Raw genomic sequence first — 16,225 nt, forward strand, 5'->3', positions numbered from 1 at the left:
CAGCCAAAATCAAGCCCAGGGCCCACCACAAACATCACAGATGTGCATAGTGAGTCGTATCTCTCTTACCACCCGTAGAGTCATTGGGTCACGGTCCTCTGATCCCAGGAAATGATAAATAACAAAACTAGGAAAACCTGTTTTTCTCCCGTGAAATTTTCACAAGGTCTCTTAAAGTTTTCTGGCATTCTTTTAACAAACAGACTTGTGGAATTTCCCAGAAATGACTTAATTTTCTTAGTTAACAAACTTCTTGTGATCTATTCTTACAACTAGATAGCTGAATTCTACAATTTCCCACAGTAATCTTGCCTACAAATATTTCCAAATTTATAGCCTTGGGTCTGAAGAACATATTCTGTGAGGAAATACAGTGTGAATAAATGGAAATTGTGCTTCACTGAAGTAAGAAAGGAGAAAATATAGTTTTATTTCTTGCCCAACACTTCTGCATCATGATATCTCTAAGTGGACAGCCATAAATCTAAGATGAATCTCAAGAAATTGTGTCAGAGGTTTCATTGCTGAGCGGTCACATTGCTGAATTCCTTTCATTCTGTCAGTAGGAGAAACTCATACAGCACCAAGGGAAACAATCTGACCAGAAAACCTAGAGGAATTTGGGCTTTTGTTGTCAGTTAGTACAGAAACTTGAAATCATGAAAAAGTGGAGATTAATTTCTTTCATTTAGAGGAGTTAGCATGTAAAGGTCTAAATATTTGAACATTATCTATCAATTTTGTAAATCAAACTTTTGACCATTAAATGAATACATCATAAAAATACGTATTAACCTATTTTTGTTTGCTGTTTTTCAATAAAATACAAATATTTGATCACATAAAAACAGTTTTTCTTTGGACATTATAGATTGCAACAACTGTAATACCATTGGTCAAAAGTATTCTATTCAAAGTTGATTATCTTGTCTATAAAATCAAATTATAATACTATAATACAGTTTCAAACATTAAGTGAGAGAATATAAGTAAAATGAATGGCCAAGCTCCTAACTCGTAGTGGTTGCTCAATAAATAGTAACTAAACTTATTATTCTGCATCTAGGATAAAAATTTCAAACTTTTTTTTTTTAAAATTATAAATTTGAATTAAATATACAAACATACATGTATACACAAATATATGTATGTATTATATATCTTTAATGTACTTTTCTAAGACTATGCAGCTTTTTATTTGTCATCTTTGAAGTGATTTTTGTTCCTTTACCTGGATTCAACACTTGTTACTGTTGTACCTTGTTTTCTCTCCTTCTATATAGATAAATAGACCTCATTTATTACAATATGTATATATATGCACAAACTTATTTCTGCTGATATATATATCTTACTAGAAAAAGAACATTCTCCAAAATAACCTCAGTATTATTTCATTTAAGAAATGTAATGTCAATATTGTATTATTTAAAATGTGATCCATATTAAAATTTTTATTAAAGTAATTTTTAGTTCTCTTTTTTTTTCTAGTTTTACTTTTTTCTGGGTATAATAAAGATTTGCATTTTTTTTATTTTTATGGTTTTTGTTTTTGTTTTTGTTTGTTTCTGTAGAACAGTCCTGTACATTTGTTTGGTCTTTTTTTTTTTTTTTTTTTTTTTTTTTTCATTTGTTTGGTCTTTGATAGCATTGAAAAATTTGAACCTTCTAAGGTAGAGGACTTGTTAAATGCCCTATATTCTGGATTTTCTCATTTGTTTTCTCCTAATTAGAGTCACATTAAACATATTTTATAAAATATAATAGAGATAATGTTATATCCTCATCAGGAGGCACATCCAACAGTAGTGGACTGGAGAGCTGATTTGAAAACCTTGGGACTTTTCTAAGGTACTTATTAAATTACTAAAATAAAATGACTTGAATTTATACTTAAATAATATATATTTTAGGCAAAGATAATGAATGATTAAAATACATCACTTCCCGGACCCTCACTTGGCTCTGTGAGCTGCAGCAGCCATGGCCAGCCAGTCGCAGGGAATCCCGCAACTGCTGCAGGCCAAGAAGCGGGCCGAGGAGAAGGTGTCCGAGGCCCGCAAGCGAAAGAACCTGAGGCTGAAGAAGGCCAAAGAAGCTCAGGCTGAGATCGAACAGTACCTCCTGCAGAGGGAGAAAGAGTTCAAGGCCAAAGAAGCTGAGGCCTTAGGATAGCAGGGCAGCTGCAGCAGTGAAGTGGAGAAGGAGACCCAGGAGAAGATGGCCATCCTCCAGATCTACTTCCAGCAGAACAGAGAAGTCCTGGATAACCTCCTCCCCTTTGTCTGTGATATCCGGCCAGAAATCCATGAAAACTTACCGCATCAATGGATAGAAGAAAGAAACACCTGTTCTGTGGATTAGCATTGTAGTTGCTCTCACGGAATATGAAGCTTTAGCAAAGTCGATTTCTGTTCTTAAGAAATGCATTAAATTATTTCTTACGTTGTGTAATAAATAGTTCCCTTCATTTTTTGGAGAGTAGCATATCTAGTTTCTTTGGACAAACAGTACTTTCTCCCAAGATTTCATCTTTTTACCTTGTATTTCTTAGAAATTTAATGAGTATATGTTGTCTGTTTTCTTATACCTTTTAGCTCAAGCACCATGTATATCAGTGTTGACTTTTTTATTAGATTTAGTAAGAAAAAGAAAAAAAACAGTTCTTTAAAGAAAGCAAGGGATTAAATAACTTTTTTCCCTTACACTTTCTTAAAGATCAGGGGCTTTATCTATGAAAAAGTAGTAAATAGTTATTTGTAACTTGTATTATGCAGCATCCAGCCTTAAAGTAGCATATTTTGAGGAAGGATTAGAACAGCTAATACTAGCATATTTGCTTGGGCTGCACTTAGTTTATCATAACCAAAATTACTAGATGAGCCAGGTGTGGTGGTGCACGCCTGTAATCCCAGCACTCGGGAGGCTGAGGCAGGAGGATCACAAGTTTGAGGTTGGCCTGAGCTACATAGTTAGATCCAGGCCTGCTTGGACTATTAGTGAGACCTGGTCTCAAATCAAAACAATAAAAAAATTTACTAGATGATAGGACTCGAACTTGTTACTTATTATTTGGTGTATTGATAATCATTTACTAGTAAAAGTAAAGACTTTGTCATGCAAAAAAAATGCATTACTTCCCAATTATTTTATTATAACTGCATGTGTCATGGCAAAAATACTGTATGAGAATTAATATTGAATTTCTTTATTTTCAAGATGAATTTCAGTGATCTTACTCTGGTAGTTTAAAATCAACCATTATGGGAATATTAGCAAATGCTCGGTTCAATGCTTAGTTTATGGTACTATTGCTTTTTCAGAAAGTAATGAAGTTAATATTAATAATGCACAAGAAATATAATTGTGTTGTGTCTGTAGATATTACATTGTCAGCAGTGCAAGAAATACAGGAAATGAGTAAATAGGTTTTTAGTGTTAGAAAACTATTACCCAATTGGCAAACAAGGAACTCAGGTCATAAATGTCTCAAGTTGCTATACATCTTTGTTTCACTTTTGTCTTATTAGTGTAACAAAATATCAATGAATATTCATGCTGGAAAACATACACATTAATTACACTCATAATGTGAGATTGTTATGACAATTTGACAAAGTCATAAAAATACTTTTTGGAGAACTGATTGTTTACATGGAACTTAATCACTTATTACTATTTATAAATTGTGGGATACATATCCTTTCTATTAATACTATTTGTATTAATATTTATATAAGTACTATGCTTATATAAATATGCATTTTTAGAATCTGTTGTTAAACATTTAGCAGGATTTGTCATGCACATCATTTTGTTCCAGTAATGATAACTTTCAATATTTAATAAAAGGTGTTACCTGACAGATGTCTACATTATAAAGAAACAATTTTCTCTTTGTAATTAATAAATATTATCTTTTCTTTAAAAAATTTCCTTAGGTTCCATTAATGATTTGTGGTTGGATCAATCACTACACCTCTGGTTGCAAAGTAATAATTTTCTATCACTATTTCTATGTAAACTAACTTATTTTCCACAAATAAAACTTTGCTGTTTCTCACCGTTAAGGAGTAGACTGATGAAATTTTTAAAATATGTTAAAATCATTGAACTCATTAATACTGTCATTCTAAAGTTGTCTCAAAATTTCTTTTCTTTTTTCTTTTTGGTGCCAGAGATCGAACTCAGGACCTTGCACTTACCTGGCAGGCACTGTGCAGCTGAGCTAAATCCCCTGCTGTGTCTCAAAATTTCTTAAGAGAGAGCTACTAGATCTATTTTTCAGATATACTATTCAAATTTGGGGCACAAATATGAGGTAGCATAAATATTTATAGTCAGCATGCTATACAATAAATTCCTTATCTTTTCCTCATAACAGTGATTGTGTATCAACTGAACAATACCTCATCCTCCATCTCTTCAACCATTCCAACTTCAGATAACCTCTTTCCTACTCTCTAATTCTACAAGGTCATGTTTTTTTAGATTGTACATATGAGTGAGAGCAGTTTTTGCCTCTCCATATCTGGCATGTTTCACTTAATATATTGTCCTCCAGGTTCATCTATGGTGTTACAATGACATGATTTCTTCCTGGCTTCTGTTTGAATAGTATTTCATTGTGTGTGTATGCTACATTTTCTTTATTCATTTATTTGTAGGCAGTTAGCTTGATTCCATGCGTTGACTACTGTAAATAGGGCTGCAATAAATATGACAGAAAATCTCTTCGACATATTGATTTCATTTCCTTTGGATATATATTCAGTATTGTTTTTCTCTGGATCTCTATATAACTGTTCATTGCATATGCTTATCTATTAAGCTTTCTGACAATTTTTTAATGAAGTTATTTTCTTGCTATTGGGTTGGGGGAGTTTCTTATATATTTTGGATACTAACTCCTATCAAGTACAGTTTGCAAATATATTTTTTCCCATTCTGTCTCTTCAGTCTGTTGTTTTCTTTCCTGTGCAGAAGCTTTTTGTTTGCTGCAATACTATTTGTCCATTTGGGCTTTAGAGGTCATATCCAAAATATCATTGCACATGTCAACGTCATGGGGGCTTTCTGCTTGTTTTCTCCTATTAGTTTAATGGTTTGTGGTCTTACATTTAAGAAATCCATTTTGAGTTGCTATGTAAGCTATATAATTTCACTCTTCTGCATGTGGAAGAAGTTTTCTCATCATCATTTAGTGAAGAGCCTATCCTTTTCCCATTATGTGTTTCTGGAACCATGGTTGAAAATCAGTTGGCTGAAGATGTGTTGACTTATTTCTGGGCTCTCTATTCCATTTCATTGGACCATATGTCTGTTTTTTATACAGACTGGATTTTTCAAGTTAGTAATTCATATTAAGTTTCTTTTTTGTATTTTCCTGGATTGATAACTTTTTTTCATAGCTTTTAGAACTGAATAATATTCTGTTGCATGAATGCACCACAGTTTGCTTTTCCATTTATCTACTAAAGAGATATCTTCATGGCTTCCAATCTAGGCAACTATGAATAAAGCTGCTCTAAACTTCCATGTGCAAATTTTTGTAGGCTTGGAATGTTTTAAAATTTTCCTCAGAAATATTTTGCACCTTTTTTGCTAAATTTATTTTGAAGTTATTTTACAAAATAGATATCTTAAATCTAAATGTTAAAATGAGAAAAGCAAACTCTAAGATATAAAGAAAAACAACTGAATTTAACAGTATATAAAACAGATAATGGTGAGTAAAAATTCCATGTGGTTTACTTTGAATGGGAGCTTTCAGTATAGAACCAAGATCTTCAAAAATAATTTGTTGCCAAGCTGTGTCCACTATGAGAGCCAGCAGTGGTGGCAAACCTACAGCATGTGTGTTTTTCTTTTAAGATAAAAGATGTTAATATATGAATTGTTGCTTTGAAACTAAAATGACAGTATTCAGGCTTAATTACAGTGTTGGTACTTTGCCATAAATAAGTGGCACTTTGGTCACTCATCTCTGTCATCAGATTCGCCATCAATGTCCTAGAGCAATGACACCTCAGCTACCATGAACACATTTCCAGGTTACCGTTCTTAAACACTACATGCCCTTAAGAGGTATCATATTTCCTTGAAGAAACACCATATGGAGAACATGCTCTGACTAGTATAAAATTAATTTTTTGTAACAGGAAGAGAGACAGTATCATATGTAAAATGAATTCATGTTATTATTCCTAGGAGTTTGTTACAATACAACATTGAAGTCAGTAATGTCATATATGTGTTAATTTTAAAAGCAAAACTAAAATATGGTATTTTTACTTTGTAATGAGATGAGGTCTAAGTATGAAAATCTGTTTTATCAAAAAGTTTCAATTGGTTCCCTTACTGTAAATATTTCAAAGAGTTAGTAAAACTTTACAACATTTTATCCTGGCTTAATTATTCTATATTTTCTGAAATACAAATGATGATCATGTGAAGCTAACACGCAAAATGTAGTAAATATAATGCATTCTACATATATGTGTGCCTGTTTTATTCATGAAAAAAAATCAAGGAAATACTTAGAATGTTTAATCGAAAAAGGTTGACATTTTATTTTAAGGTATGGATAGTTAAAAGAACTAGGGAATTACCTATTTCTGTCTACAACTATCGGTGTTTTAAATTAGGTGTAGAGATTTATGATCAATAAAATTTAGTATTTTTAAAATTTCCACTGCTTAAGTATGAATTATAAAATTAGGCTGGAGGCTAATAAGAATCTTTGTTAAGGGCTGGGGGTTTAGCTCAGTGGCGCCCCGCCTGCCTCCCAAGTGCAAGGTCGTGAGTTCGATCCCCAGTACCAAAAAAAAAGAATCTTGTTAGAAAAGAAACCTGATATAATTTTAACTGTTAACCTCTGATTCTTAAGCATCTGTAATTTAGGAGCATCCATGCTAATCAAAAAGACCCTTAAGTGGGCAGGATTTCTGGTTTCCTAGCTTCAGCTGAATCATATTTCACTATTTTATACATACATACATATATATATATATATATATATATATATATATAATGTGAGTTAGATTTTATGCAGAAAACAGACTCCATGAGATAAACATAAAATACATGAAAAAATCACAGCCCTTCTCATTTTTACTATTTTCAAAGCAACTTCTGTTTTATACTACCATTTAGATTAGGTTACAAGGAAAAATTTGCTTTCTGCCATTTTGAACTACCTGTCATGTGATTTCAGGCCCTGCAACTTTTGGGTCCTCTTTTCTGGGTCTCCTTTTTCATTAGGTATGCCTTCTAAAGAGAAGATTGCTTTCAGTTCCTAAAATATATTTACTCTGTTAGATCCAATCTAGCTATTTTAAGATTTGTTTTTAGTACATGTTTTCAATTATCACATCAAATTGAATTTGAGTGAAAGCAAAAATGTGATGCCACTTTATAATTTAATTATATTCAGAGTTGTCTGTCCTCAAATTTATATTTAAAATGTACTTCAAGAATCATAAATCTTATTTATGGAGCTTACTTCGTAGTCCTTTGACCTACAGTGAGCCCTATGTTTCAGAATGAAGGATCCAGACTCTAAAAATTAAAATTTTATGATAGACATCATACAGTCAGTACATTTTTGGGCCAGGAAAACTATAACTACTGTCTAAAATTATTTACTCAAATTCTAACAATATTAACTATAAGTAATAGTTAATATTTATTCATATTATAATGACAAGGTAGCTACTATTTCCTAAACATTTAGCTGTATATTAAGTTTTCAGTACTACTATATATCTCCCACAAGAACTCTAAATTTAGGTTAACCAAATTTGAAGTTTAATATTCTTACCTAGTACTACACAAATAATTTATGGGTAGCAGGACTGGAAATTTTTCATTTCAATGTCCATTGTTTTATTTTCTACAACTAACATCTTAGTAAAGAGAGAAGAGAAGAAAAAGATCAATTTTCGTGAGACATCACCAGGTGTCCAGAACTGGAAAAGACCCGTGACAAAACTAATTGGACAGTAAAATGAATAATGTAGCCAGACATGGTGGCACACCTCTGTAATTCCATCACTTTGGCTGTGTCAAGCAGGAGGATTGTATGTTTATGCCCAGACTGGGCAATTTAACACCTTAGCAAGAACATACCTCAAAACAAATAAACAAGGAGGCTGGGATTGTTGCTCAGTGTAAAGGCCTGGGGTTCAATCTTCAGCACAAACAAACAAATTGTTACATCATGCCTATTCAGGGTTAAATTCAGGTTCATCTCTTGAGCCAACCATAGCAATTCAATGAGGATGAGCTGAAATGTAGAATATGAAGAAGGAAGGGGCAATTATCTGTTTTACAGTACATAGAAACTAGGACCAAATAAGTTTTTTAGGATCATAAAAGAAATATTGAGAAAAATAAATTTTTTCATGAGATGCATTGATAACAGGGATCTTGTTCCAAAGTAAATTATCTCTTTCACTGTAAAACTAAATTTAAATCAGTCTTCTTTCTGGAGCCCAAACATTATTTTAAGTTTCTTGATAGTGGATGAGATCTATAGAGAATAGTGTTCTTAAAGACTAAGAAATGTTAGGAAAAAGAATATATGGCCCGATAAATGACTTGAATGGATGAAAAAAATAAAAATAAAAGACAAGAGTTGTAAGGAAAAAAATAGTTTCAAAAGAAAACAGCTCAGCTGAAATGTGCTTAGGATATATATTTTCAGTTGTTAAAAAATACCTGTTTTAAACATGGTATATATTATCAAATATGTGTGTGTGTTTGTGTGTGTGTGTGTGTGTGTGTGTGTGTGACTTTTGTGGTTCTTGGGATTGAATTCAAGGCCTCTCTCATTTTTCATTTTTAGATAGGGTCACACTAAATTGCCCAGGCTGTCCTCTTAATTTGAAGCCCTGCTGCCTCAGCCTCTCAAGTAGCTGGGATTACAGATATGTGCCACAGTGCCCAGTTACAGTTTTATTTATCCTTTATTTTCCTAGTTGTAAAAGGATACTACTAACATTATTCATTGAGATACATCCTGAGAAGCTTTTAAAAACATTTTATCCTTTTATATACAACTTGTGGCCAATGACAGCTATGACTACTTCTGGATTAATCCCATAAGAGGGAGAGAAGTTACTAAAGAAAAAGGACAAAGTAAAGGCATGAAGAAAGAATAGTAAATAAAATATACATTCCCTATATTTATTACAATGAATAGTTTTAATTTCTAGTTTTAATTTTACTATATTATATTGTAAAAATGAAGTAAGCAGGGTGGCTGAGGCAGGAGGATTACAGAGTTGAAGACAACCTGGACAAGTAGCAGAACACTGTCTGAAGCAAACAAACAACAGAAGAACTAAATATAGGTATAGTCACATTAGTTATATGTAAGAGAAACTGTAGGTATATAATTGTCTTTAATCTTCCATATTTAACCAAAATTTGGTCTATGCTATTTCAGTAAGTTATCATCAACATCTGACTGTAACTCTCTAAGGTTTCATATTAAAGTGATCCCTTGGCTGTGATTTTTGGGTGGTAGCATGAGTTTCAGTAGTCTTTCACACTGCATTAGGTGGGTTGGGTCACAGGACTGACTATCCAGGCTTTATAGTATGCATTGTGTGGGTGCATACATGCCCCCCCCCCACATACAAACACACACACCAGATTCACATCTTTATGTTTCATTGAGAATATCTCCTCAGTACCCTTTCTTATTGTTATTGAAGTTATTGCTTTTAATTTTATTTATAAAGAATTGTTCTGTGTAAATAGCTTTTGAAACCATTGCCTTGAATATAATTTTTAAAGTATAGAGCATGAATTGATATTTTATAAGCAATAAGGTGATAGAAAAATTCTAATTGCTGCTATAATGTGTTAGGTTTCTTTTCAATAGACATTTCATATTCATATCTGTATAGAAAAGACTGTATTTGAAGTTATTCTTAGCACAGTTGTAATCTTTCTTGAGCCCTAAGTATCCCTAGTGTGAAAACTCATGAACAAAGTGTCTCTTAGTTGAAGCTTGTTTTTAATTACAATAAAATACTTGGTCCCTCACTACAAATCGAAATACATTGTGTTATCAATGTTGAGACATTAATTGATTAAAATGAATTTGTAGTACTTATTAGAACTTCACAATCTTTGATCCCAGTTATAATTATAATCTTATGTCAAACAGTTGTAGCCTTATGTAGTGTCTATATAAACATTTGATTAAGTGCAGGTTTTTACTGCATTATTGAGGCATAGTTTTCATTTAATAAACTATGCAATTTGATTTGATTTTAGGCATATAAATACAGCACTACAGTTGTCACTGTAATCAAGATAAGGAACTTATACATAAAGACCAAAAGCTTACTCATTGCCCATTGTAATCTAATCATTATTTCCTCCAATCCCCAGACAACCGCTAATCTGGTACTCCGTGTCACATCCATGCTTTGAAACTTTAAAAATCTATAAATGGGATCATACAGTACATACTTGCATTCTGCTTCTTTTACTGAGTACTGTATAACTATCGTTACTTCCATCCATGATTTTCTCAATAGCCCACTCCTTTTTTATTGTAGAATAATAGTCTGTTAAATAAACATGAAGTTTAGAGCTGGGGATTTAGCTCAGTGGTGCTGCGCCTGCCTCACAAGTGCAAAGTCCTGAGTTCAAACCTCAGTACAAACAAAAAAATGAAGTTTATTAAGTAAACCCATGTTTTTGGATATCTGAGTTGTTTCCAGTTCTTGGATATTGCAAGTAAACGTACTGTGATTATGTATAAGTTTAATGTATATATGTGTTTCGTTTTCTTTTGGATAAATCCTGATTAATGAAATAGCAACAACCTATAGTCTATTTAATATTTTTAGAAACATATGCACACTTTTAAGTTTAATTTTGCCTATTACTACATTTGTCACTCCAGTTGCCCTAACCACTATTCAGGATTATTTTGTGTGGAAATAGCACAATGCATGCCCCAATACTTCTATTTCTCTTCAGATCACATAAATTTTTCATCTTTTACAATGCATGTCCCATGAGCTACTTCATAGCCACTTACATCTGACTGTCATATATAATGGTGCATTCACTTACTTCTACAAATAGGCCTTTTAGTTTGGAGACTTAAAAATTTCTTTGTATATAGAATGTACCTCTACCTTAGGGGTTGTCCAAACATTTGTTTTGTTGGATTCCAGTGTTGTATTTTATATATAAGCTGACAATTTAGGTTACTTTGTTCTACTATTGTAGGGAATTCTTATGTGTCACAAACCAAACTTCAATCCAGTAACCTTGAATAATATGACCAAAAGTGTAGCATAGACCTGAATTGCTACCTTATCAAGCAGCCAACTCCCAATAATGTGTAACATCTTTTATATTTCTACATATTTTATTTCACTGAAATAGGGGTGTCAGGTTTGAATGCCCTGCTTGAGCTTACACACTATCCATGTCTGGGATGTAGCAGGTATTTTTTTGCTCTATTGCTGTATCTTGGATTGCTTTGCAAATACAGATAGATGAATTTGATGTTATTCCTGGCAGCCTAACAACATGTGAAAGCATGTGATTTCCTGTATGTTAAGAAGTATATGTATATATCCACTGGGAAGGCAAACCACAACTTTCCCTTTCCTCTAAATTGTTGCTATAGAATACTTTCAAAATGAGTTTTCAGGATGCTGAAAATGTGATGCATGAAATAATGAAGAAACTGCTTTTATGAATCCACAGAACTAAAGATGACTGGGCAGTGTGATAAAATAGCCTGAGGACATATAAGGGACGTTTTTTTAGTATCTGCTATAACACTCCTCTTTAAGGTTTTCTCTGATAATGAAGACATATGTTGCCATTTTCTTCTTACTTATGGGGAAGCTTTTGTCTGTGTCCACATGAGCTTCAAATATGCAATGCTGATAGACCTATTACAAGGTGACAAGGCCAGCTATGTTCCCTGCTGTGAGTATTGCAATCTTGCCCTCTTTATTGCTGACATGTCCTTGAAATGGCACATTTAAGCTTCAGCAGATTTTCTCCTAATATTTATTGCTTTTTTTCTCCTGGTGATAAAAGTAATAAATGTGCATTATAAAAATCTAGTAACAAATCAATACATAGAAAAAAGACATAATATTGCACAACTAATAGATGATAATTAGTAAAATATGTTAATGTGTTTCAGTTGCTCTCACATACATATATATTTTATATAAATATAAAGACATATTTATGTATAAATATAAATTCAGTTAAGACTATATTTCAAGAATGTTTTATTATTAGATATTCTCTATAATTCTTATTTCAATATCTGCAAGAAACAAAATACATTACTTTAGATTAGATAGGTTCTGTTCAACTGTTTAATGTAAAGATAAAACAACAAATTCAGATATATAGTGAGTTTTTTTGGCTATAGAGATTGATGCAAATGATGAAATTTTCCAACTCAAATATGTTAGAATTTGTTGATATACAAGGTAGTAATGTTCTGGCTTTTTTAGGCCATTCAGACCTAGTAGACTGAGTAATAGGCGGAGGTTTAAATCTATTTGTCGTAAGCTTCTGGTGCTTTTATTATTATCAACTCCAGCACTATGATCGCCACCCCCTTCACCACTATCATCATCATCATCATCATCATCATCATCATCATCATCATCATCATCATTGTCTTTATTAGTTTCCAACAATAGCATACTCCCACCTGCACATCAATGAGAATATTCATGTTGCCACAGTTATCAGTACGTCATCAATTCCTGTATATAAAGAATGTTCACCTCATTCTATATAATTCTGGGCAAAAGAAGCTTAGAATACTGTATCTAGTTTCCTGAGAGAAGAGCAATCCAAAAGAAATTTGCAATCTGAAATGATTTTCATTCAGCATTTCAAAAGAAGAGTATCCTGACATTCTTTATTTTTTTATGACACTGGGGATTGAAGCCAGCACTTTTACAAAGAGCTATATTCCCAGCCTTTATTTTATTTATTTCTATTTAGGATCTTCCTAAGTCACTAAGTTGTTCAGGCTGGGCTTGAACTTGTGATCCTCCCTCCTCAGCCTTCTATAGTGCTGAGATTACACACATGTTGCCCCATAACTGGATTCAGTTTTATTAAATAAATATTCATTATCTTCTCTGATAGGTTGTAACTAAACCAGCTATATATAGTTTTAAAGAACTGACAAAAGAATTGAATGAAGTTTTATAAATCATCACTCCAATCCATTTATTTCTAAGGAAGCTATCTTCTCAAAAGCTAAGCTCTTGTCTGATATCACAAGATATTAAGAACAGTATGTGACCTAAAACCACATAGTCAATATTTATATTATGATCTGCCAGAGTTCTTCCCTTACTGTAAGAACTTTGACACGTCACCATAAGTTTTTGGTTAATAATTTAGAAATAGTATATACACTCATAGATTTTCTGCAAACACTTTTAATCCTTTAGTAGTTTTGGTGATTAATATAGCTTAAGAAAAATGGAATTTAAAAGAAAAGGGAAAGACCTGGGATATTTTTTAGGTCCACTGACACTTTTTATCATAATATATGTGAAAATTGAATTCCTCTCAATTCTGTTATAATGTAGAGCTAGAGAACTAGCCTTGGAACTAAATAAGCTTTCTTTTAGCTGGGTTTTTAAGAGAGTACCTGCTTCAAGAAAGGCAGCAGTGTAGCAGAGAGGGTTCTGACACCAATTTTACTATGGCCCAGAATTCATAACTGGCAAAGAAGGAGGGAACTAAAGACCAGTTCAATGCTGTGATACTCAAAACCCCCACATACCTGGCCTGCCTTGCTCTCAGAGAAGTATATACATCCTGTTTGAAGCCAATTTTCTTTCTTTTTTAATTCTTTTATTGGTATATTTTAGGTGTACAATACATTTACATTTATCATTGGGAGCTTGTACCTGTACATGATGTCTCTTAGTTCTTATTTTTTTCCCCATTACCTGTGTGGCCTTCACCCCCTCCACCCTTCCCTATTTACACATATTTTATTTTTCATTTTTTTTCTTTTCTCATAATATTTCCTTTCGCTTCTTCCCTTTCCCCTTCCCCTCCCATCACCCCTACACCTTTGGACCTTTTCCTATTTTAAATTATCAATTATTCATTTTAATCATTTTAATGCTTATTTACACTTTCAGTTTCTCACACTAGAGAAACTATTCGGTATTTACACATGTGTGTTCACTTTATTTCACTTAAAAGTATTGCCTCAATATGCATCCATTTAGCTATAAATGTCTCTAGTTTCTCTTCCTTTATGGCTGAGTAGTACTCCATTTTATAAAAAACCACATCTTCTTTATCCAGTTTCCAGTTGATGGGCACATGGGCTGTTTCCAAGCTTTAGCTATTGCAAACAATGCCACTATAAACATGGGTCCACATACATCACTGAGGTATGATTCTTTTAATTCTTTGGGGAGGATACCCAGCAGGGGAATAGCTGGGTCAAATTGGACCTCTAGTACTAGTTCTTTGAGGTATCTCCATACTGATTTCTACAGTGGTTGCACAAGTCTGCACTCCCACCAACAATGGAAAAGGGTTCCTTTCTCTCCACACCCCTGCTACCATTTGGTATTGGTTGATTTCTTGATAGCAGCCATTCTTTGTGGGGTGAGGTGGAATCTCAGTGTTGTTTTCATTTGCATATCTTGAATGACCAGTGATGTTGAACATTTTTTCATATATTTTTTTGCTGCTTTTACTTCTTTGTCTGAGAAATATCTGTTCATTTCAGATGCACATTTTTGAATGGCGTTGTTGAATTTGGGGGGGTCTGATATTTTTCAATTCTTTATATATTTTATATAGTAGACCTTTTTCTGAGGTACAGCTGTTACAATTTTTTTCCCACATTGTAGGTTGTCTCTTAGCTCTGTTGGTGGTTTCTCACACAGTGCAGAAGTATTTAATAAGATGAGATCCCAGTTGTTGATTCTTGGTGATAATTCTCATGCTAATGAGGTTTTGTTCATAAAGTCTTTTCCCATGGCAACATTGAGGCCAATTTCTAGACTTGTAAGTTTGAAGTCTTGAATTCCCACATTTAACATGCATTTGTGACTCCCCAGTACATAGTACATAAAAGAAAATTACCATTCATTATTTGTATGAGATTGGACAAATTCAGTTAATTTAAAAGGTCAGTGTTGTAGGCCATGATACTTAAATAAAAACAGCCTCTCATATTTATTGTTAAGAATGAATGACAAAAATAATATGAAATAACCAGTTTTGCTGTGAATTATATCAATTATATTAAGCTGTTTATTAAAAATGATCACTTCAGCCATCCATCCCACCACTCCCAGCCCAGAGGAAAGGGGTTCTGGGCCACCTACTGTCCTGCCACTCCTGGCCCAGAGGTAGAGGCTTCTGAGCCACTATCCCACTCTGCCTGGTCCAGAGGAAGGGGCTTCCTGGCCACCATCCCTGCTGCCGCTCCCAGGCCAGAAGAAGGGGCTTCTGAGCCACCATCCCAACCACCACTCCTGGCCTCTGTCCCACCTCTCCCAGCCGAGAAGAGGTAATCCACGCAGGTGCCAATAGCACCTCCCCTGCCACCCTAATCAAAATGAGAAAACAAGTAAATAAGTCTCAAAACCAGACTTCCAGATCACCTAAAGCAACCCCAAAGGGAAATGAGATGGAACACTCTGATACTCAACCACCTGGACCCACTGAACTGGCAACAAAAGGGGACCTGGAAAAAATGAAATCAGAAATAATTTCTCAGATAACAGGAGAAATTGGGCTCCTAGTGCAAGACATGATTAATAAATATAGAGAGGAGCTGAGGAACATGATAGAATCCCAACATAGGAAACAAATGGAATCCATAAAACAGATGCGAATAGATTTCCAGGAGATGAAAAACTCCATTGAAAGTCTACACAGCAGAATGAACCAATGTGAGGACAGAATCTCAGATATAGAAGATAAGATTGCAATTAGTTACCAGGAAAAGAAAGATTGCTTCAAAATTATAAGGGAACATGAGAAATCAATCCAGCAGTTGCTAGATGATGCAAAGAAGAACAACATAAGACTGATTGGAGTCAATGAAGAAACAGGAGAGAGTACAGATGACATAAAAAAACTCTTCACAGAAGTAATGGCAGAAAACTTCCCAAGCAGGGGAAAAGAGCTTGACATACAGGTAAGTGAGACATATAGG

At 33.5% G+C, this 16,225-nt stretch overlaps 1 protein-coding gene and 1 pseudogene across 12 annotated transcripts in view; both read left to right on the forward strand.

The window, feature by feature from the left end:
- Ctnna3 (catenin alpha 3) overlaps positions 1-16,225 on the forward strand; it is a 1,794,873-nt gene that overhangs the window by 1,569,809 nt on the left and 208,839 nt on the right. The window lies entirely within an intron of this gene.
- Positions 1,643-2,335, forward strand: LOC101724528 (V-type proton ATPase subunit G 1 pseudogene; annotated as a pseudogene).

The sequence above is a fragment of the Heterocephalus glaber genome, unplaced genomic scaffold (genome assembly GCF_053883595.1).
Source record: "Heterocephalus glaber isolate CG9 unplaced genomic scaffold, H.glaber_assembly_v1.0 deba00001497, whole genome shotgun sequence".
NCBI lineage: Eukaryota > Metazoa > Chordata > Mammalia > Rodentia > Bathyergidae > Heterocephalus > Heterocephalus glaber.